The sequence below is a fragment of the Rhinoderma darwinii genome, chromosome 1 (assembly GCF_050947455.1).
Source record: "Rhinoderma darwinii isolate aRhiDar2 chromosome 1, aRhiDar2.hap1, whole genome shotgun sequence".
Lineage (NCBI taxonomy): Eukaryota > Metazoa > Chordata > Amphibia > Anura > Rhinodermatidae > Rhinoderma > Rhinoderma darwinii.
Window position 1 is genome coordinate 216,270,960 of NC_134687.1, and position 21,185 is coordinate 216,292,144.

The 21,185-nt window shown below is 34.0% G+C and overlaps 25 non-coding genes across 25 annotated transcripts; all 25 read right to left on the reverse strand.

The window, feature by feature from the left end:
* Window positions 1-524: 524 nt before the first annotated feature.
* Window positions 525-597, reverse strand: TRNAK-UUU (transfer RNA lysine (anticodon UUU)). The gene has a single exon. It is a non-coding gene; the product is annotated as a tRNA-Lys (tRNA).
* A 776-nt stretch (window positions 598-1,373) lies between these two features.
* TRNAK-UUU (transfer RNA lysine (anticodon UUU)) lies at window positions 1,374-1,446 on the reverse strand. The gene has a single exon. It is a non-coding gene; the product is annotated as a tRNA-Lys (tRNA).
* Window positions 1,447-2,222: 776 nt separating this feature from the next.
* Window positions 2,223-2,295, reverse strand: TRNAK-UUU (transfer RNA lysine (anticodon UUU)). Its single transcript has one exon. It is a non-coding gene; the product is annotated as a tRNA-Lys (tRNA).
* Window positions 2,296-3,071: 776 nt separating this feature from the next.
* On the reverse strand, window positions 3,072-3,144 carry TRNAK-UUU (transfer RNA lysine (anticodon UUU)). Its single transcript has one exon. It is a non-coding gene; the product is annotated as a tRNA-Lys (tRNA).
* A 776-nt stretch (window positions 3,145-3,920) lies between these two features.
* Window positions 3,921-3,993, reverse strand: TRNAK-UUU (transfer RNA lysine (anticodon UUU)). The gene has a single exon. It is a non-coding gene; the product is annotated as a tRNA-Lys (tRNA).
* A 776-nt stretch (window positions 3,994-4,769) lies between these two features.
* TRNAK-UUU (transfer RNA lysine (anticodon UUU)) lies at window positions 4,770-4,842 on the reverse strand. The gene has a single exon. It is a non-coding gene; the product is annotated as a tRNA-Lys (tRNA).
* A 776-nt stretch (window positions 4,843-5,618) lies between these two features.
* On the reverse strand, window positions 5,619-5,691 carry TRNAK-UUU (transfer RNA lysine (anticodon UUU)). Its single transcript has one exon. It is a non-coding gene; the product is annotated as a tRNA-Lys (tRNA).
* A 776-nt stretch (window positions 5,692-6,467) lies between these two features.
* On the reverse strand, window positions 6,468-6,540 carry TRNAK-UUU (transfer RNA lysine (anticodon UUU)). The gene has a single exon. It is a non-coding gene; the product is annotated as a tRNA-Lys (tRNA).
* A 776-nt stretch (window positions 6,541-7,316) lies between these two features.
* TRNAK-UUU (transfer RNA lysine (anticodon UUU)) lies at window positions 7,317-7,389 on the reverse strand. The gene has a single exon. It is a non-coding gene; the product is annotated as a tRNA-Lys (tRNA).
* Window positions 7,390-8,165: 776 nt separating this feature from the next.
* TRNAK-UUU (transfer RNA lysine (anticodon UUU)) lies at window positions 8,166-8,238 on the reverse strand. The gene has a single exon. It is a non-coding gene; the product is annotated as a tRNA-Lys (tRNA).
* A 776-nt stretch (window positions 8,239-9,014) lies between these two features.
* TRNAK-UUU (transfer RNA lysine (anticodon UUU)) lies at window positions 9,015-9,087 on the reverse strand. The gene has a single exon. It is a non-coding gene; the product is annotated as a tRNA-Lys (tRNA).
* A 776-nt stretch (window positions 9,088-9,863) lies between these two features.
* On the reverse strand, window positions 9,864-9,936 carry TRNAK-UUU (transfer RNA lysine (anticodon UUU)). The gene has a single exon. It is a non-coding gene; the product is annotated as a tRNA-Lys (tRNA).
* A 776-nt stretch (window positions 9,937-10,712) lies between these two features.
* On the reverse strand, window positions 10,713-10,785 carry TRNAK-UUU (transfer RNA lysine (anticodon UUU)). Its single transcript has one exon. It is a non-coding gene; the product is annotated as a tRNA-Lys (tRNA).
* Window positions 10,786-11,561: 776 nt separating this feature from the next.
* TRNAK-UUU (transfer RNA lysine (anticodon UUU)) lies at window positions 11,562-11,634 on the reverse strand. The gene has a single exon. It is a non-coding gene; the product is annotated as a tRNA-Lys (tRNA).
* A 776-nt stretch (window positions 11,635-12,410) lies between these two features.
* Window positions 12,411-12,483, reverse strand: TRNAK-UUU (transfer RNA lysine (anticodon UUU)). Its single transcript has one exon. It is a non-coding gene; the product is annotated as a tRNA-Lys (tRNA).
* A 776-nt stretch (window positions 12,484-13,259) lies between these two features.
* On the reverse strand, window positions 13,260-13,332 carry TRNAK-UUU (transfer RNA lysine (anticodon UUU)). Its single transcript has one exon. It is a non-coding gene; the product is annotated as a tRNA-Lys (tRNA).
* Window positions 13,333-14,108: 776 nt separating this feature from the next.
* On the reverse strand, window positions 14,109-14,181 carry TRNAK-UUU (transfer RNA lysine (anticodon UUU)). The gene has a single exon. It is a non-coding gene; the product is annotated as a tRNA-Lys (tRNA).
* A 770-nt stretch (window positions 14,182-14,951) lies between these two features.
* Window positions 14,952-15,024, reverse strand: TRNAK-UUU (transfer RNA lysine (anticodon UUU)). Its single transcript has one exon. It is a non-coding gene; the product is annotated as a tRNA-Lys (tRNA).
* Window positions 15,025-15,800: 776 nt separating this feature from the next.
* Window positions 15,801-15,873, reverse strand: TRNAK-UUU (transfer RNA lysine (anticodon UUU)). Its single transcript has one exon. It is a non-coding gene; the product is annotated as a tRNA-Lys (tRNA).
* A 776-nt stretch (window positions 15,874-16,649) lies between these two features.
* TRNAK-UUU (transfer RNA lysine (anticodon UUU)) lies at window positions 16,650-16,722 on the reverse strand. The gene has a single exon. It is a non-coding gene; the product is annotated as a tRNA-Lys (tRNA).
* A 776-nt stretch (window positions 16,723-17,498) lies between these two features.
* TRNAK-UUU (transfer RNA lysine (anticodon UUU)) lies at window positions 17,499-17,571 on the reverse strand. The gene has a single exon. It is a non-coding gene; the product is annotated as a tRNA-Lys (tRNA).
* Window positions 17,572-18,347: 776 nt separating this feature from the next.
* TRNAK-UUU (transfer RNA lysine (anticodon UUU)) lies at window positions 18,348-18,420 on the reverse strand. The gene has a single exon. It is a non-coding gene; the product is annotated as a tRNA-Lys (tRNA).
* Window positions 18,421-19,196: 776 nt separating this feature from the next.
* On the reverse strand, window positions 19,197-19,269 carry TRNAK-UUU (transfer RNA lysine (anticodon UUU)). The gene has a single exon. It is a non-coding gene; the product is annotated as a tRNA-Lys (tRNA).
* A 776-nt stretch (window positions 19,270-20,045) lies between these two features.
* On the reverse strand, window positions 20,046-20,118 carry TRNAK-UUU (transfer RNA lysine (anticodon UUU)). The gene has a single exon. It is a non-coding gene; the product is annotated as a tRNA-Lys (tRNA).
* Window positions 20,119-20,894: 776 nt separating this feature from the next.
* On the reverse strand, window positions 20,895-20,967 carry TRNAK-UUU (transfer RNA lysine (anticodon UUU)). Its single transcript has one exon. It is a non-coding gene; the product is annotated as a tRNA-Lys (tRNA).
* Window positions 20,968-21,185: the final 218 nt, after the last annotated feature.

Sequence of the window (21,185 nt, forward strand, 5' to 3'; positions counted from 1 at the left end):
ACTAGTTCTTAGTTTCAAAGAGAGTTTCAGTCATGGATAAGTGATAGGTTGTTTTTCAAAAGACTTACACCTGAACAGGTACCCTCAGATCGAAAGTGTGATTCTCTATCAACTATTTACCTTAGTTTCAAAGAGAGTTTCAGTCATAGATAAGTGATAGATTGTTTTTTCAAAAGACTCATGTGATACTCTACCCACTAAACTATCCAGGCTCTATAAAACACAAAAATATGCAAGAAAATCGATGGTGTTATCATCATTTATATTTTGAGCTATAGCACTGTTATAATGTATATGCTTTTAAAGTCTACTTTCAGAAGAAGAGAAAAGTGTAATTTCATCTTGTCTTAATGAAATTCTTTAGGCTGCTAAAGTTTGAGGCGGCAAGACATCATTAGATCATACTTAATTCTATCCTTAAGACATAAAGTTACATCATTAATCCAATAATTTTTTTAGAGTATGAAATCTACGTAATGTTCAAATCATAAATAAGTGAAACGTCTTGATTTCTAAAAGACACGCGCCTGAACAGGGACTTGAACCCTGGACCCTCAGATTAAAAGTCTGATGCTCTACCGACTGAGCTATCCAGGCTCTCCAAAACCAAAACGTGTGCGGGAAAATCGGCGTTTCTCTCCTTCTCATATATATTCTGACCTGGAGTGCTTTGTTATGTGGTTTCAAGGGTTACTTAGACAAGAAAAGTATAAAGTTATTTTGACTTGATAAAATCAGCTACGGTGCTAAAGTTTAAACAGTCAAGACATTGTTAGATCATACATTTTTCTTTTTTAAGGCATAAAGTTTAAATTTTGTTCTGACATCCAGGAAATCTTAAAAGCATGGACTAGTTCTTAGTTTCAAAGAGAGTTTCAGTCATGGATAAGTGATAGGTTGTTTTTCAAAAGACTTACACCTGAACAGGTACCCTCAGATCGAAAGTGTGATTCTCTATCAACTATTTACCTTAGTTTCAAAGAGAGTTTCAGTCATAGATAAGTGATAGATTGTTTTTTCAAAAGACTCATGTGATACTCTACCCACTAAACTATCCAGGCTCTATAAAACACAAAAATATGCAAGAAAATCGATGGTGTTATCATCATTTATATTTTGAGCTATAGCACTGTTATAATGTATATGCTTTTAAAGTCTACTTTCAGAAGAAGAGAAAAGTGTAATGTCATCTTGTCTTAATGAAATTCTTTAGGCTGCTAAAGTTTGAGGCGGCAAGACATCATTAGATCATACTTAATTCTATCCTAAAGACATAAAGTTACATCATTAATCCAATAATTTTTTTAGAGTATGAAATCTACGTAATGTTCAAATCATAAATAAGTGAAACGTCTTGATTTCTAAAAGACACACGCCTGAACAGGGACTTGAACCCTGGACCCTCAGATTAAAAGTCTGATGCTCTACCGACTGAGCTATCCAGGCTCTCCAAAACCAAAACGTGTGCGGGAAAATCGGCGTTTCTCTCCTTCTCATATATATTCTGACCTGGAGTGCTTTGTTATGTGGTTTCAAGGGTTACTTAGACAAGAAAAGTATAAAGTTATTTTGACTTGATAAAATCAGCTACGGTGCTAAAGTTTAAACAGTCAAGACATTGTTAGATCATACATTTTTCTTTTTTAAGGCATAAAGTTTAAATTTTGTTCTGACATCCAGGAAATCTTAAAAGCATGGACTAGTTCTTAGTTTCAAAGAGAGTTTCAGTCATGGATAAGTGATAGGTTGTTTTTCAAAAGACTTACACCTGAACAGGTACCCTCAGATCGAAAGTGTGATGCTCTATCAACTATTTACCTTAGTTTCAAAGAGAGTTTCAGTCATAGATAAGTGATAGATTGTTTTTTCAAAAGACTCATGTGATACTCTACCCACTAAACTATCCAGGCTCTATAAAACACAAAAATATGCAAGAAAATCGATGGTGTTATCATCATTTATATTTTGAGCTATAGCACTGTTATAATGTATATGCTTTTAAAGTCTACTTTCAGAAGAAGAGAAAAGTGTAATTTCATCTTGTCTTAATGAAATTCTTTAGGCTGCTAAAGTTTGAGGCGGCAAGACATCATTAGATCATACTTAATTCTATCCTTAAGACATAAAGTTACATCATTAATCCAATAATTTTTTTAGAGTATGAAATCTACGTAATGTTCAAATCATAAATAAGTGAAACGTCTTGATTTCTAAAAGACACGCGCCTGAACAGGGACTTGAACCCTGGACCCTCAGATTAAAAGTCTGATGCTCTACCGACTGAGCTATCCAGGCTCTCCAAAACCAAAACGTGTGCGGGAAAATCGGCGTTTCTCTCCTTCTGATATATATTCTGACCTGGAGTGCTTTGTTATGTGGTTTCAAGCGTTACTTAGACAAGAAAAGTATAAAGTTATTTTGACTTGATAAAATCAGCTACGGTGCTAAAGTTTAAACAGTCAAGACATTGTTAGATCATACATTTTTCTTTTTTAAGGCATAAAGTTTAAATTTTGTTCTGACATCCAGGAAATCTTAAAAGCATGGACTAGTTCTTAGTTTCAAAGAGAGTTTCAGTCATGGATAAGTGATAGGTTGTTTTTCAAAAGACTTACACCTGAACAGGTACCCTCAGATCGAAAGTGTGATGCTCTATCAACTATTTACCTTAGTTTCAAAGAGAGTTTCAGTCATAGATAAGTGATAGATTGTTTTTTCAAAAGACTCATGTGATACTCTACCCACTAAACTATCCAGGCTCTATAAAACACAAAAATATGCAAGAAAATCGATGGTGTTATCATCATTTATATTTTGAGCTATAGCACTGTTATAATGTATATGCTTTTAAAGTCTACTTTCAGAAGAAGAGAAAAGTGTAATTTCATCTTGTCTTAATGAAATTCTTTAGGCTGCTAAAGTTTGAGGCGGCAAGACATCATTAGATCATACTTAATTCTATCCTTAAGACATAAAGTTACATCATTAATCCAATAATTTTTTTAGAGTATGAAATCTACGTAATGTTCAAATCATAAATAAGTGAAACGTCTTGATTTCTAAAAGACACACGCCTGAACAGGGACTTGAACCCTGGACCCTCAGATTAAAAGTCTGATGCTCTACCGACTGAGCTATCCAGGCTCTCCAAAACCAAAACGTGTGCGGGAAAATCGGCGTTTCTCTCCTTCTCATATATATTCTGACCTGGAGTGCTTTGTTATGTGGTTTCAAGGGTTACTTAGACAAGAAAAGTATAAAGTTATTTTGACTTGATAAAATCAGCTACGGTGCTAAAGTTTAAACAGTCAAGACATTGTTAGATCATACATTTTTCTTTTTTAAGGCATAAAGTTTAAATTTTGTTCTGACATCCAGGAAATCTTAAAAGCATGGACTAGTTCTTAGTTTCAAAGAGAGTTTCAGTCATGGATAAGTGATAGGTTGTTTTTCAAAAGACTTACACCTGAACAGGTACCCTCAGATCGAAAGTGTGATTCTCTATCAACTATTTACCTTAGTTTCAAAGAGAGTTTCAGTCATAGATAAGTGATAGATTGTTTTTTCAAAAGACTCATGTGATACTCTACCCACTAAACTATCCAGGCTCTATAAAACACAAAAATATGCAAGAAAATCGATGGTGTTATCATCATTTATATTTTGAGCTATAGCACTGTTATAATGTATATGCTTTTAAAGTCTACTTTCAGAAGAAGAGAAAAGTGTAATTTCATCTTGTCTTAATGAAATTCTTTAGGCTGCTAAAGTTTGAGGCGGCAAGACATCATTAGATCATACTTAATTCTATCCTTAAGACATAAAGTTACATCATTAATCCAATAATTTTTTTAGAGTATGAAATCTACGTAATGTTCAAATCATAAATAAGTGAAACGTCTTGATTTCTAAAAGACACACGCCTGAACAGGGACTTGAACCCTGGACCCTCAGATTAAAAGTCTGATGCTCTACCGACTGAGCTATCCAGGCTCTCCAAAACCAAAACGTGTGCGGGAAAATCGGCGTTTCTCTCCTTCTCATATATATTCTGACCTGGAGTGCTTTGTTATGTGGTTTCAAGGGTTACTTAGACAAGAAAAGTATAAAGTTATTTTGACTTGATAAAATCAGCTACGGTGCTAAAGTTTAAACAGTCAAGACATTGTTAGATCATACATTTTTCTTTTTTAAGGCATAAAGTTTAAATTTTGTTCTGACATCCAGGAAATCTTAAAAGCATGGACTAGTTCTTAGTTTCAAAGAGAGTTTCAGTCATGGATAAGTGATAGGTTGTTTTTCAAAAGACTTACACCTGAACAGGTACCCTCAGATCGAAAGTGTGATTCTCTATCAACTATTTACCTTAGTTTCAAAGAGAGTTTCAGTCATAGATAAGTGATAGATTGTTTTTTCAAAAGACTCATGTGATACTCTACCCACTAAACTATCCAGGCTCTATAAAACACAAAAATATGCAAGAAAATCGATGGTGTTATCATCATTTATATTTTGAGCTATAGCACTGTTATAATGTATATGCTTTTAAAGTCTACTTTCAGAAGAAGAGAAAAGTGTAATTTCATCTTGTCTTAATGAAATTCTTTAGGCTGCTAAAGTTTGAGGCGGCAAGACATCATTAGATCATACTTAATTCTATCCTTAAGACATAAAGTTACATCATTAATCCAATAATTTTTTTAGAGTATGAAATCTACGTAATGTTCAAATCATAAATAAGTGAAACGTCTTGATTTCTAAAAGACACGCGCCTGAACAGGGACTTGAACCCTGGACCCTCAGATTAAAAGTCTGATGCTCTACCGACTGAGCTATCCAGGCTCTCCAAAACCAAAACGTGTGCGGGAAAATCGGCGTTTCTCTCCTTCTCATATATATTCTGACCTGGAGTGCTTTGTTATGTGGTTTCAAGGGTTACTTAGACAAGAAAAGTATAAAGTTATTTTGACTTGATAAAATCAGCTACGGTGCTAAAGTTTAAACAGTCAAGACATTGTTAGATCATACATTTTTCTTTTTTAAGGCATAAAGTTTAAATTTTGTTCTGACATCCAGGAAATCTTAAAAGCATGGACTAGTTCTTAGTTTCAAAGAGAGTTTCAGTCATGGATAAGTGATAGGTTGTTTTTCAAAAGACTTACACCTGAACAGGTACCCTCAGATCGAAAGTGTGATTCTCTATCAACTATTTACCTTAGTTTCAAAGAGAGTTTCAGTCATAGATAAGTGATAGATTGTTTTTTCAAAAGACTCATGTGATACTCTACCCACTAAACTATCCAGGCTCTATAAAACACAAAAATATGCAAGAAAATCGATGGTGTTATCATCATTTATATTTTGAGCTATAGCACTGTTATAATGTATATGCTTTTAAAGTCTACTTTCAGAAGAAGAGAAAAGTGTAATGTCATCTTGTCTTAATGAAATTCTTTAGGCTGCTAAAGTTTGAGGCGGCAAGACATCATTAGATCATACTTAATTCTATCCTTAAGACATAAAGTTACATCATTAATCCAATAATTTTTTTAGAGTATGAAATCTACGTAATGTTCAAATCATAAATAAGTGAAACGTCTTGATTTCTAAAAGACACACGCCTGAACAGGGACTTGAACCCTGGACCCTCAGATTAAAAGTCTGATGCTCTACCGACTGAGCTATCCAGGCTCTCCAAAACCAAAACGTGTGCGGGAAAATCGGCGTTTCTCTCCTTCTCATATATATTCTGACCTGGAGTGCTTTGTTATGTGGTTTCAAGGGTTACTTAGACAAGAAAAGTATAAAGTTATTTTGACTTGATAAAATCAGCTACGGTGCTAAAGTTTAAACAGTCAAGACATTGTTAGATCATACATTTTTCTTTTTTAAGGCATAAAGTTTAAATTTTGTTCTGACATCCAGGAAATCTTAAAAGCATGGACTAGTTCTTAGTTTCAAAGAGAGTTTCAGTCATGGATAAGTGATAGGTTGTTTTTCAAAAGACTTACACCTGAACAGGTACCCTCAGATCGAAAGTGTGATTCTCTATCAACTATTTACCTTAGTTTCAAAGAGAGTTTCAGTCATAGATAAGTGATAGATTGTTTTTTCAAAAGACTCATGTGATACTCTACCCACTAAACTATCCAGGCTCTATAAAACACAAAAATATGCAAGAAAATCGATGGTGTTATCATCATTTATATTTTGAGCTATAGCACTGTTATAATGTATATGCTTTTAAAGTCTACTTTCAGAAGAAGAGAAAAGTGTAATTTCATCTTGTCTTAATGAAATTCTTTAGGCTGCTAAAGTTTGAGGCGGCAAGACATCATTAGATCATACTTAATTCTATCCTTAAGACATAAAGTTACATCATTAATCCAATAATTTTTTTAGAGTATGAAATCTACGTAATGTTCAAATCATAAATAAGTGAAACGTCTTGATTTCTAAAAGACACGCGCCTGAACAGGGACTTGAACCCTGGACCCTCAGATTAAAAGTCTGATGCTCTACCGACTGAGCTATCCAGGCTCTCCAAAACCAAAACGTGTGCGGGAAAATCGGCGTTTCTCTCCTTCTCATATATATTCTGACCTGGAGTGCTTTGTTATGTGGTTTCAAGGGTTACTTAGACAAGAAAAGTATAAAGTTATTTTGACTTGATAAAATCAGCTACGGTGCTAAAGTTTAAACAGTCAAGACATTGTTAGATCATACATTTTTCTTTTTTAAGGCATAAAGTTTAAATTTTGTTCTGACATCCAGGAAATCTTAAAAGCATGGACTAGTTCTTAGTTTCAAAGAGAGTTTCAGTCATGGATAAGTGATAGGTTGTTTTTCAAAAGACTTACACCTGAACAGGTACCCTCAGATCGAAAGTGTGATTCTCTATCAACTATTTACCTTAGTTTCAAAGAGAGTTTCAGTCATAGATAAGTGATAGATTGTTTTTTCAAAAGACTCATGTGATACTCTACCCACTAAACTATCCAGGCTCTATAAAACACAAAAATATGCAAGAAAATCGATGGTGTTATCATCATTTATATTTTGAGCTATAGCACTGTTATAATGTATATGCTTTTAAAGTCTACTTTCAGAAGAAGAGAAAAGTGTAATTTCATCTTGTCTTAATGAAATTCTTTAGGCTGCTAAAGTTTGAGGCGGCAAGACATCATTAGATCATACTTAATTCTATCCTTAAGACATAAAGTTACATCATTAATCCAATAATTTTTTTAGAGTATGAAATCTACGTAATGTTCAAATCATAAATAAGTGAAACGTCTTGATTTCTAAAAGACACGCGCCTGAACAGGGACTTGAACCCTGGACCCTCAGATTAAAAGTCTGATGCTCTACCGACTGAGCTATCCAGGCTCTCCAAAACCAAAACGTGTGCGGGAAAATCGGCGTTTCTCTCCTTCTCATATATATTCTGACCTGGAGTGCTTTGTTATGTGGTTTCAAGGGTTACTTAGACAAGAAAAGTATAAAGTTATTTTGACTTGATAAAATCAGCTACGGTGCTAAAGTTTAAACAGTCAAGACATTGTTAGATCATACATTTTTCTTTTTTAAGGCATAAAGTTTAAATTTTGTTCTGACATCCAGGAAATCTTAAAAGCATGGACTAGTTCTTAGTTTCAAAGAGAGTTTCAGTCATGGATAAGTGATAGGTTGTTTTTCAAAAGACTTACACCTGAACAGGTACCCTCAGATTGAAAGTGTGATGCTCTATCAACTATTTACCTTAGTTTCAAAGAGAGTTTCAGTCATAGATAAGTGATAGATTGTTTTTTCAAAAGACTCATGTGATACTCTACCCACTAAACTATCCAGGCTCTATAAAACACAAAAATATGCAAGAAAATCGATGGTGTTATCATCATTTATATTTTGAGCTATAGCACTGTTATAATGTATATGCTTTTAAAGTCTACTTTCAGAAGAAGAGAAAAGTGTAATTTCATCTTGTCTTAATGAAATTCTTTAGGCTGCTAAAGTTTGAGGCGGCAAGACATCATTAGATCATACTTAATTCTATCCTTAAGACATAAAGTTACATCATTAATCCAATAATTTTTTTAGAGTATGAAATCTACGTAATGTTCAAATCATAAATAAGTGAAACGTCTTGATTTCTAAAAGACACACGCCTGAACAGGGACTTGAACCCTGGACCCTCAGATTAAAAGTCTGATGCTCTACCGACTGAGCTATCCAGGCTCTCCAAAACCAAAACGTGTGCGGGAAAATCGGCGTTTCTCTCCTTCTCATATATATTCTGACCTGGAGTGCTTTGTTATGTGGTTTCAAGGGTTACTTAGACAAGAAAAGTATAAAGTTATTTTGACTTGATAAAATCAGCTACGGTGCTAAAGTTTAAACAGTCAAGACATTGTTAGATCATACATTTTTCTTTTTTAAGGCATAAAGTTTAAATTTTGTTCTGACATCCAGGAAATCTTAAAAGCATGGACTAGTTCTTAGTTTCAAAGAGAGTTTCAGTCATGGATAAGTGATAGGTTGTTTTTCAAAAGACTTACACCTGAACAGGTACCCTCAGATCGAAAGTGTGATGCTCTATCAACTATTTACCTTAGTTTCAAAGAGAGTTTCAGTCATAGATAAGTGATAGATTGTTTTTTCAAAAGACTCATGTGATACTCTACCCACTAAACTATCCAGGCTCTATAAAACACAAAAATATGCAAGAAAATCGATGGTGTTATCATCATTTATATTTTGAGCTATAGCACTGTTATAATGTATATGCTTTTAAAGTCTACTTTCAGAAGAAGAGAAAAGTGTAATTTCATCTTGTCTTAATGAAATTCTTTAGGCTGCTAAAGTTTGAGGCGGCAAGACATCATTAGATCATACTTAATTCTATCCTTAAGACATAAAGTTACATCATTAATCCAATAATTTTTTTAGAGTATGAATTCTACGTAATGTTCAAATCATAAATAAGTGAAACGTCTTGATTTCTAAAAGACACACGCCTGAACAGGGACTTGAACCCTGGACCCTCAGATTAAAAGTCTGATGCTCTACCGACTGAGTTATCCAGGCTCTCCAAAACCAAAACGTGTGCGGGAAAATCGGCGTTTCTCTCCTTCTCATATATATTCTGACCTGGAGTGCTTTGTTATGTGGTTTCAAGGGTTACTTAGACAAGAAAAGTATAAAGTTATTTTGACTTGATAAAATCAGCTACGGTGCTAAAGTTTAAACAGTCAAGACATTGTTAGATCATACATTTTTCTTTTTTAAGGCATAAAGTTTAAATTTTGTTCTGACATCCAGGAAATCTTAAAAGCATGGACTAGTTCTTAGTTTCAAAGAGAGTTTCAGTCATGGATAAGTGATAGGTTGTTTTTCAAAAGACTTACACCTGAACAGGTACCCTCAGATCGAAAGTGTGATGCTCTATCAACTATTTACCTTAGTTTCAAAGAGAGTTTCAGTCATAGATAAGTGATAGATTGTTTTTTCAAAAGACTCATGTGATACTCTACCCACTAAACTATCCAGGCTCTATAAAACACAAAAATATGCAAGAAAATCGATGGTGTTATCATCATTTATATTTTGAGCTATAGCACTGTTATAATGTATATGCTTTTAAAGTCTACTTTCAGAAGAAGAGAAAAGTGTAATTTCATCTTGTCTTAATGAAATTCTTTAGGCTGCTAAAGTTTGAGGCGGCAAGACATCATTAGATCATACTTAATTCTATCCCTAAGACATAAAGTTACATCATTAATCCAACAATTTTTTTAGAGTATGAAATCTACGTAATGTTCAAATCATAAATAAGTGAAACGTCTTGATTTCTAAAAGACACGCGCCTGAACAGGGACTTGAACCCTGGACCCTCAGATTAAAAGTCTGATGCTCTACCGACTGAGCTATCCAGGCTCTCCAAAACCAAAACGTGTGCGGGAAAATCGGCGTTTCTCTCCTTCTCATATATATTCTGACCTGGAGTGCTTTGTTATGTGGTTTCAAGGGTTACTTAGACAAGAAAAGTATAAAGTTATTTTGACTTGATAAAATCAGCTACGGTGCTAAAGTTTAAACAGTCAAGACATTGTTAGATCATACATTTTTCTTTTTTAAGGCATAAAGTTTAAATTTTGTTCTGACATCCAGGAAATCTTAAAAGCATGGACTAGTTCTTAGTTTCAAAGAGAGTTTCAGTCATGGATAAGTGATAGGTTGTTTTTCAAAAGACTTACACCTGAACAGGTACCCTCAGATCGAAAGTGTGATGCTCTATCAACTATTTACCTTAGTTTCAAAGAGAGTTTCAGTCATAGATAAGTGATAGATTGTTTTTTCAAAAGACTCATGTGATACTCTACCCACTAAACTATCCAGGCTCTATAAAACACAAAAATATGCAAGAAAATCGATGGTGTTATCATCATTTATATTTTGAGCTATAGCACTGTTATAATGTATATGCTTTTAAAGTCTACTTTCAGAAGAAGAGAAAAGTGTAATTTCATCTTGTCTTAATGAAATTCTTTAGGCTGCTAAAGTTTGAGGCGGCAAGACATCATTAGATCATACTTAATTCTATCCTTAAGACATAAAGTTACATCATTAATCCAATAATTTTTTTAGAGTATGAAATCTACGTAATGTTCAAATCATAAATAAGTGAAACGTCTTGATTTCTAAAAGACACACGCCTGAACAGGGACTTGAACCCTGGACCCTCAGATTAAAAGTCTGATGCTCTACCGACTGAGCTATCCAGGCTCTCCAAAACCAAAACGTGTGCGGGAAAATCGGCGTTTCTCTCCTTCTCATATATATTCTGACCTGGAGTGCTTTGTTATGTGGTTTCAAGGGTTACTTAGACAAGAAAAGTATAAAGTTATTTTGACTTGATAAAATCAGCTACGGTGCTAAAGTTTAAACAGTCAAGACATTGTTAGATCATACATTTTTCTTTTTTAAGGCATAAAGTTTAAATTTTGTTCTGACATCCAGGAAATCTTAAAAGCATGGACTAGTTCTTAGTTTCAAAGAGAGTTTCAGTCATGGATAAGTGATAGGTTGTTTTTCAAAAGACTTACACCTGAACAGGTACCCTCAGATCGAAAGTGTGATGCTCTATCAACTATTTACCTTAGTTTCAAAGAGAGTTTCAGTCATAGATAAGTGATAGATTGTTTTTTCAAAAGACTCATGTGATACTCTACCCACTAAACTATCCAGGCTCTATAAAACACAAAAATATGCAAGAAAATCGATGGTGTTATCATCATTTATATTTTGAGCTATAGCACTGTTATAATGTATATGCTTTTAAAGTCTACTTTCAGAAGAAGAGAAAAGTGTAATTTCATCTTGTCTTAATGAAATTCTTTAGGCTGCTAAAGTTTGAGGCGGCAAGACATCATTAGATCATACTTAATTCTATCCTTAAGACATAAAGTTACATCATTAATCCAATAATTTTTTTAGAGTATGAAATCTACGTAATGTTCAAATCATAAATAAGTGAAACGTCTTGTTTTCTAAAAGACACGCGCCTGAACAGGGACTTGAACCCTGGACCCTCAGATTAAAAGTCTGATGCTCTACCGACTGAGCTATCCAGGCTCTCCAAAACCAAAACGTGTGCGGGAAAATCGGCGTTTCTCTCCTTCTCATATATATTCTGACCTGGAGTGCTTTGTTATGTGGTTTCAAGGGTTACTTAGACAAGAAAAGTATAAAGTTATTTTGACTTGATAAAATCAGCTACGGTGCTAAAGTTTAAACAGTCAAGACATTGTTAGATCATACATTTTTCTTTTTTAAGGCATAAAGTTTAAATTTTGTTCTGACATCCAGGAAATCTTAAAAGCATGGACTAGTTCTTAGTTTCAAAGAGAGTTTCAGTCATGGATAAGTGATAGGTTGTTTTTCAAAAGACTTACACCTGAACAGGTACCCTCAGATCGAAAGTGTGATGCTCTATCAACTATTTACCTTAGTTTCAAAGAGAGTTTCAGTCATAGATAAGTGATAGATTGTTTTTTCAAAAGACTCATGTGATACTCTACCCACTAAACTATCCAGGCTCTATAAAACACAAAAATATGCAAGAAAATCGATGGTGTTATCATCATTTATATTTTGAGCTGTAGCACTGTTATAATGTATATGCTTTTAAAGTCTACTTTCAGAAGAAGAGAAAAGTGTAATTTCATCTTGTCTTAATGAAATTCTTTAGGCTGCTAAAGTTTGAGGCGGCAAGACATCATTAGATCATACTTAATTCTATCCTTAAGACATAAAGTTACATCATTAATCCAATAATTTTTTTAGAGTATGAAATCTACGTAATGTTCAAATCATAAATAAGTGAAACGTCTTGATTTCTAAAAGACACGCGCCTGAACAGGGACTTGAACCCTGGACCCTCAGATTAAAAGTCTGATGCTCTACCGACTGAGCTATCCAGGCTCTCCAAAACCAAAACGTGTGCGGGAAAATCGGCGTTTCTCTCCTTCTCATATATATTCTGACCTGGAGTGCTTTGTTATGTGGTTTCAAGGGTTACTTAGACAAGAAAAGTATAAAGTTATTTTGACTTGATAAAATCAGCTACGGTGCTAAAGTTTAAACAGTCAAGACATTGTTAGATCATACATTTTTCTTTTTTAAGGCATAAAGTTTAAATTTTGTTCTGACATCCAGGAAATCTTAAAAGCATGGACTAGTTCTTAGTTTCAAAGAGAGTTTCAGTCATGGATAAGTGATAGGTTGTTTTTCAAAAGACTTACACCTGAACAGGTACCCTCAGATCGAAAGTGTGATGCTCTATCAACTATTTACCTTAGTTTCAAAGAGAGTTTCAGTCATAGATAAGTGATAGATTGTTTTTTCAAAAGACTCATGTGATACTCTACCCACTAAACTATCCAGGCTCTATAAAACACAAAAATATGCAAGAAAATCGATGGTGTTATCATCATTTATATTTTGAGCTATAGCACTGTTATAATGTATATGCTTTTAAAGTCTACTTTCAGAAGAAGAGAAAAGTGTAATTTCATCTTGTCTTAATGAAATTCTTTAGGCTGCTAAAGTTTGAGGCGGCAAGACATCATTAGATCATACTTAATTCTATCCTTAAGACATAAAGTTACATCATTAATCCAATAATTTTTTTAGAGTATGAAATCTACGTAATGTTCAAATCATAAATAAGTGAAACGTCTTGTTTTCTAAAAGACACGCGCCTGAACAGGGACTTGAACCCTGGACCCTCAGATTAAAAGTCTGATGCTCTACCGACTGAGCTATCCAGGCTCTCCAAAACCAAAACGTGTGCGGGAAAATCGGCGTTTCTCTCCTTCTCATATATATTCTGACCTGGAGTGCTTTGTTATGTGGTTTCAAGGGTTACTTAGACAAGAAAAGTATAAAGTTATTTTGACTTGATAAAATCAGCTACGGTGCTAAAGTTTAAACAGTCAAGACATTGTTAGATCATACATTTTTCTTTTTTAAGGCATAAAGTTTAAATTTTGTTCTGACATCCAGGAAATCTTAAAAGCATGGACTAGTTCTTAGTTTCAAAGAGAGTTTCAGTCATGGATAAGTGATAGGTTGTTTTTCAAAAGACTTACACCTGAACAGGTACCCTCAGATCGAAAGTGTGATGCTCTATCAACTATTTACCTTAGTTTCAAAGAGAGTTTCAGTCATAGATAAGTGATAGATTGTTTTTTCAAAAGACTCATGTGATACTCTACCCACTAAACTATCCAGGCTCTATAAAACACAAAAATATGCAAGAAAATCGATGGTGTTATCATCATTTATATTTTGAGCTGTAGCACTGTTATAATGTATATGCTTTTAAAGTCTACTTTCAGAAGAAGAGAAAAGTGTAATTTCATCTTGTCTTAATGAAATTCTTTAGGCTGCTAAAGTTTGAGGCGGCAAGACATCATTAGATCATACTTAATTCTATCCTTAAGACATAAAGTTACATCATTAATCCAATAATTTTTTTAGAGTATGAAATCTACGTAATGTTCAAATCATAAATAAGTGAAACGTCTTGATTTCTAAAAGACACGCGCCTGAACAGGGACTTGAACCCTGGACCCTCAGATTAAAAGTCTGATGCTCTACCGACTGAGCTATCCAGGCTCTCCAAAACGTGTGCGGGAAAATCGGCGTTTCTCTCCTTCTCATATATATTCTGACCTGGAGTGCTTTGTTATGTGGTTTCAAGGGTTACTTAGACAAGAAAAGTATAAAGTTATTTTGACTTGATAAAATCAGCTACGGTGCTAAAGTTTAAACAGTCAAGACATTGTTAGATCATACATTTTTCTTTTTTAAGGCATAAAGTTTAAATTTTGTTCTGACATCCAGGAAATCTTAAAAGCATGGACTAGTTCTTAGTTTCAAAGAGAGTTTCAGTCATGGATAAGTGATAGGTTGTTTTTCAAAAGACTTACACCTGAACAGGTACCCTCAGATCGAAAGTGTGATGCTCTATCAACTATTTACCTTAGTTTCAAAGAGAGTTTCAGTCATAGATAAGTGATAGATTGTTTTTTCAAAAGACTCATGTGATACTCTACCCACTAAACTATCCAGGCTCTATAAAACACAAAAATATGCAAGAAAATCGATGGTGTTATCATCATTTATATTTTGAGCTATAGCACTGTTATAATGTATATGCTTTTAAAGTCTACTTTCAGAAGAAGAGAAAAGTGTAATTTCATCTTGTCTTAATGAAATTCTTTAGGCTGCTAAAGTTTGAGGCGGCAAGACATCATTAGATCATACTTAATTCTATCCTTAAGACATAAAGTTACATCATTAATCCAATAATTTTTTTAGAGTATGAAATCTACGTAATGTTCAAATCATAAATAAGTGAAACGTCTTGTTTTCTAAAAGACACGCGCCTGAACAGGGACTTGAACCCTGGACCCTCAGATTAAAAGTCTGATGCTCTACCGACTGAGCTATCCAGGCTCTCCAAAACCAAAACGTGTGCGGGAAAATCGGCGTTTCTCTCCTTCTCATATATATTCTGACCTGGAGTGCTTTGTTATGTGGTTTCAAGGGTTACTTAGACAAGAAAAGTATAAAGTTATTTTGACTTGATAAAATCAGCTACGGTGCTAAAGTTTAAACAGTCAAGACATTGTTAGATCATACATTTTTCTTTTTTAAGGCATAAAGTTTAAATTTTGTTCTGACATCCAGGAAATCTTAAAAGCATGGACTAGTTCTTAGTTTCAAAGAGAGTTTCAGTCATGGATAAGTGATAGGTTGTTTTTCAAAAGACTTACACCTGAACAGGTACCCTCAGATCGAAAGTGTGATGCTCTATCAACTATTTACCTTAGTTTCAAAGAGAGTTTCAGTCATAGATAAGTGATAGATTGTTTTTTCAAAAGACTCATGTGATACTCTACCCACTAAACTATCCAGGCTCTATAAAACACAAAAATATGCAAGAAAATCGATGGTGTTATCATCATTTATATTTTGAGCTGTAGCACTGTTATAATGTATATGCTTTTAAAGTCTACTTTCAGAAGAAGAGAAAAGTGTAATTTCATCTTGTCTTAATGAAATTCTTTAGGCTGCTAAAGTTTGAGGCGGCAAGACATCATTAGATCATACTTAATTCTATCCTTAAGACATAAAGTTACATCATTAATCCAATAATTTTTTTAGAGTATGAAATCTACGTAATGTTCAAATCATAAATAAGTGAAACGTCTTGATTTCTAAAAGACACGCGCCTGAACAGGGACTTGAACCCTGGACCCTCAGATTAAAAGTCTGATGCTCTACCGACTGAGCTATCCAGGCTCTCCAAAACCAAAATGTGTGCGGGAAAATCGGCGTTTCTCTCCTTCTCATATATATTCTGACCTGGAGTGCTTTGTTATGTGGTTTCAAGGGTTACTTAGACAAGAAAAGTATAAAGTTATTTTGACTTGATAAAATCAGCTACGGTGCTAAAGTTTAAACAGTCAAGACATTGTTAGATCATACATTTTTCTTTTTTAAGGCATAAAGTTTAAATTTTGTTCTGACATCCAGGAAATCTTAAAAGCATGGACTAGTTCTTAGTTTCAAAGAGAGTTTCAGTCATGGATAAGTGATAGGTTGTTTTTCAAAAGACTTACACCTGAACAGGTACCCTCAGATAGAAAGTGTGATGCTCTATCAACTATTTACCTTAGTTTCAAAGAGAGTTTCAGTCATAGATAAGTGATAGATTGTTTTTTCAAAAGACTCATGTGATACTCTACCCACTAAACTATCCAGGCTCTATAAAACACAAAAATATGCAAGAAAATCGATGGTGTTATCATCATTTATATTTTGAGCTATAGCACTGTTATAATGTATATGCTTTTAAAGTCTACTTTCAGAAGAAGAGAAAAGTGTAATTTCATCTTGTCTTAATGAAATTCTTTAGGCTGCTAAAGTTTGAGGCGGCAAGACATCATTAGATCATACTTAATTCTATCCTTAAGACATAAAGTTACATCATTAATCCAATAATTTTTTTAGAGTATGAAATCTACGTAATGTTCAAATCATAAATAAGTGAAACGTCTTGATTTCTAAAAGACACGCGCCTGAACAGGGACTTGAACCCTGGACCCTCAGATTAAAAGTCTGATGCTCTACCGACTGAGCTATCCAGGCTCTCCAAAACCAAAACGTGTGTGGGAAAATCGGCGTTTCTCTCCTTCTCATATATATTCTGACCTGGAGTGCTTTGTTATGTGGTTTCAAGGGTTACTTAGACAAGAAAAGTATAAAGTTATTTTGACTTGATAAAATCAGCTACGGTGCTAAAGTTTAAACAGTCAAGACATTGTTAGATCATACATTTTTCTTTTTTAAGGCATAAAGTTTAAATTTTGTTCTGACATCCAGGAAATCTTAAAAGCATGGACTAGTTCTTAGTTTCAAAGAGAGTTTCAGTCATGGATAAGTGATAGGTTGTTTTTCAAAAGACTTACGCCTGAACAGGTACCCTCAGATCGAAAGTGTGATGCTCTATCAACTATTTACCTTAGTTTCAAAGAGAGTTTCAGTCATAGATAAGTGATAGATTGTTTTTTCAAAAGACTCATGTGATACTCTACCCACTAAACTATCCAGGCTCTATAAAACACAAAAATATGCAAGAAAATCGATGGTGTTATCATCATTTATATTTTGAGCTATAGCACTGTTATAATGTATATGCTTTTAAAGTCTACTTTCAGAAGAAGAGAAAAGTGTAATTTCATCTTGTCTTAATGAAATTCTTTAGGCTGCTAAAGTTTGAGGCGGCAAGACATCATTAGATCATACTTAATTCTATCCTTAAGACATAAAGTTACATCAGTAATCCAATAATTTTTTTAGAGTATGAAATCTACGTAATGTTCAAATCATAAATAAGTGAAACGTCTTGATTTCTAAAAGACACACGCCTGAACAGGGACTTGAACCCTGGACCCTCAGATTAAAAGTCTGATGCTCTACCGACTGAGCTATCCAGGCTCTCCAAAACCAAAACGTGTGCGGGAAAATCGGCGTTTCTCTCCTTCTCATATATATTCTGACCTGGAGTGCTTTGTTATGTGGTTTCAAGGGTTACTTAGACAAGAAAAGTATAAAGTTATTTTGACTTGATAAAATCAGCTACGGTGCTAAAGTTTAAACAGTCAAGACATTGTTAGATCATACATTTTTCTTTTTTAAGGCATAAAGTTTAAATTTTGTTCTGACATCCAGGAAATCTTAAAAGCATGGACTAGTTCTTAGTTTCAAAGAGAGTTTCAGTCATGGATAAGTGATAGGTTGTTTTTCAAAAGACTTACACCTGAACAGGTACCCTCAGATCGAAAGTGTGATGCTCTATCAACTATTTACCTTAGTTTCAAAGAGAGTTTCAGTCATAGATAAGTGATAGATTGTTTTTTCAAAAGACTCATGTGATACTCTACCCACTAAACTATCCAGGCTCTATAAAACACAAAAATATGCAAGAAAATCGATGGTGTTATCATCATTTATATTTTGAGCTATAGCACTGTTATAATGTATATGCTTTTAAAGTCTACTTTCAGAAGAAGAGAAAAGTGTAATTTCATCTTGTCTTAATGAAATTCTTTAGGCTGCTAAAGTTTGAGGCGGCAAGACATCATTAGATCATACTTAATTCTATCCTTAAGACATAAAGTTACATCATTAATCCAATAATTTTTTTAGAGTATGAAATCTACGTAATGTTCAAATCATAAATAAGTGAAACGTCTTGATTTCTAAAAGACACACGCCTGAACAGGGACTTGAACCCTGGACCCTCAGATTAAAAGTCTGATGCTCTACCGACTGAGCTATCCAGGCTCTCCAAAACCAAAACGTGTGCGGGAAAATCGGCGTTTCTCTCCTTCTCATATATATTCTGACCTGGAGTGCTTTGTTATGTGGTTTCAAGGGTTACTTAGACAAGAAAAGTATAAAGTTATTTTGACTTGATAAAATCAGCTACGGTGCTAAAGTTTAAACAGTCAAGACATTGTTAGATCATACATTTTTCTTTTTTAAGGCATAAAGTTTAAATTTTGTTCTGACATCCAGGAAATCTTAAAAGCATGGACTAGTTCTTAGTTTCAAAGAGAGTTTCAGTCATGGATAAGTGATAGGTTGTTTTTCAAAAGACTTACACCTGAACAGGTACCCTCAGATCGAAAGTGTGATGCTCTATCAACTATTTACCTTAGTTTCAAAGAGAGTTTCAGTCATAGATAAGTGATAGATTGTTTTTTCAAAAGACTCATGTGATACTCTACCCACTAAACTATCCAGGCTCTATAAAACACAAAAATATGCAAGAAAATCGATGGTGTTATCATCATTTATATTTTGAGCTATAGCACTGTTATAATGTATATGCTTTTAAAGTCTACTTTCAGAAGAAGAGAAAAGTGTAATTTCATCTTGTCTTAATGAAATTCTTTAGGCTGCTAAAGTTTGAGGCGGCAAGACATCATTAGATCATACTTAATTCTATCCTTAAGACATAAAGTTACATCATTAATCCAATAATTTTTTTAGAGTATGAAATCTACGTAATGTTCAAATCATAAATAAGTGAAACGTCTTGTTTTCTAAAAGACACGTGCCTGAACAGGGACTTGAACCCTGGACCCTCAGATTAAAAGTCTGATGCTCTACCGACTGAGCTATCCAGGCTCTCCAAAACCAAAACGTGTGCGGGAAAATCGGCGTTTCTCTCCTTCTCATATATATTCTGACCTGGAGTGCTTTGTTATGTGGTTTCAAGGGTTACTTAGACAAGAAAAGTATAAAGTTATTTTGACTTGATAAAATCAGCTACGGTGCTAAAGTTTAAACAGTCAAGACATTGTTAGATCATACATTTTTCTTTTTTAAGGCATAAAGTTTAAATTTTGTTCTGACATCCAGGAAATCTTAAAAGCATGGACTAGTTCTTAGTTTCAAAGAGAGTTTCAGTCATGGATAAGTGATAGGTTGTTTTTCAAAAGACTTACACCTGAACAGGTACCCTCAGATCGAAAGTGTGATGCTCTATCAACTATTTACCTTAGTTTCAAAGAGAGTTTCAGTCATAGATAAGTGATAGATTGTTTTTTCAAAAGACTCATGTGATACTCTACCCACTAAACTATCCAGGCTCTATAAAACACAAAAATATGCAAGAAAATCGATGGTGTTATCATCATTTATATTTTGAGCTGTAGCACTGTTATAATGTATATGCTTTTAAAGTCTACTTTCAGAAGAAGAGAAAAGTGTAATTTCATCTTGTCTTAATGAAATTCTTTAGGCTGCTAAAGTTTGAGGCGGCAAGACATCATTAGATCATACTTAATTCTATCCTTAAGACATAAAGTTACATCATTAATCCAATAATTTTTTTAGAGTATGAAATCTACGTAATGTTCAAATCATAAATAAGTGAAACGTCTTGATTTCTAAAAGACACGCGCCTGAACAGGGACTTGAACCCTGGACCCTCAGATTAAAAGTCTGATGCTCTACCGACTGAGCTATCCAGGCTCTCCAAAACCAAAATGTGTGCGGGAAAATCGGCGTTTCTCTCCTTCTCATATATATTCTGACCTGGAGTGCTTTGTTATGTGGTTTCAAGGGTTACTTAGACAAGAAAAGTATAAAGTTATTTTGACTTGATAAAATCAGCTACGGTGCTAAAGTTTAAACAGTCAAGACATTGTTAGATCATACATTTTTCTTTTTTAAGGCATAAAGTTTAAATTTTGTTCTGACATCCAGGAAATCTTAAAAGCATGGACTAGTTCTTAGTTTCAAAGAGAGTTTCAGTCATGGATAAGTGATAGGTTGTTTTTCAAAAGACTTACACCTGAACAGGTACCCTCAGATAGAAAGTGTGATGCTCTATCAACTATTTACCTTAGTTTCAAAGAGAGTTTCAGTCATAGATAAGTGATAGATTGTTTTTTCAAAAGACTCATGTGATACTCTACCCACTAAACTATCCAGGCTCTATAAAACACAAAAATATGCAAGAAAATCGATGGTGTTATCATCATTTATATTTTGAGCTATAGCACTGTTATAATGTATATGCTTTTAAAGTCTACTTTCAGAAGAAGAGAAAAGTGTAATTTCATCTTGTCTTAATGAAATTCTTTAGGCTGCTAAAGTTTGAGGCGGCAAGACATCATTAGATCATACTTAATTCTATCCTTAAGACATAAAGTTACATCATTAATCCAATAATTTTTTTAGAGTATGAAATCTACGTAATGTTCAAATCATAAATAAGTGAAACGTCTTGATTTCTAAAAGACACGCGCCTGAACAGGGACTTGAACCCTGGACCCTCAGATTAAAAGTCTGATGCTCTACCGACTGAGCTATCCAGGCTCTCCAAAACCAAAACGTGTGTGGGAAAATCGGCGTTTCTCTCCTTCTCATATATATTCTGACCTGGAGTGCTTTGTTATGTGGTTTCAAGGGTTACTTAGACAAGAAAAGTATAAAGTTATTTTGACTTGATAAAATCAGCTACGGTGCTAAAGTTTAAACAGTCAAGACATTGTTAGATCATACATTTTTCTTTTTTAAGGCATAAAGTTTAAATT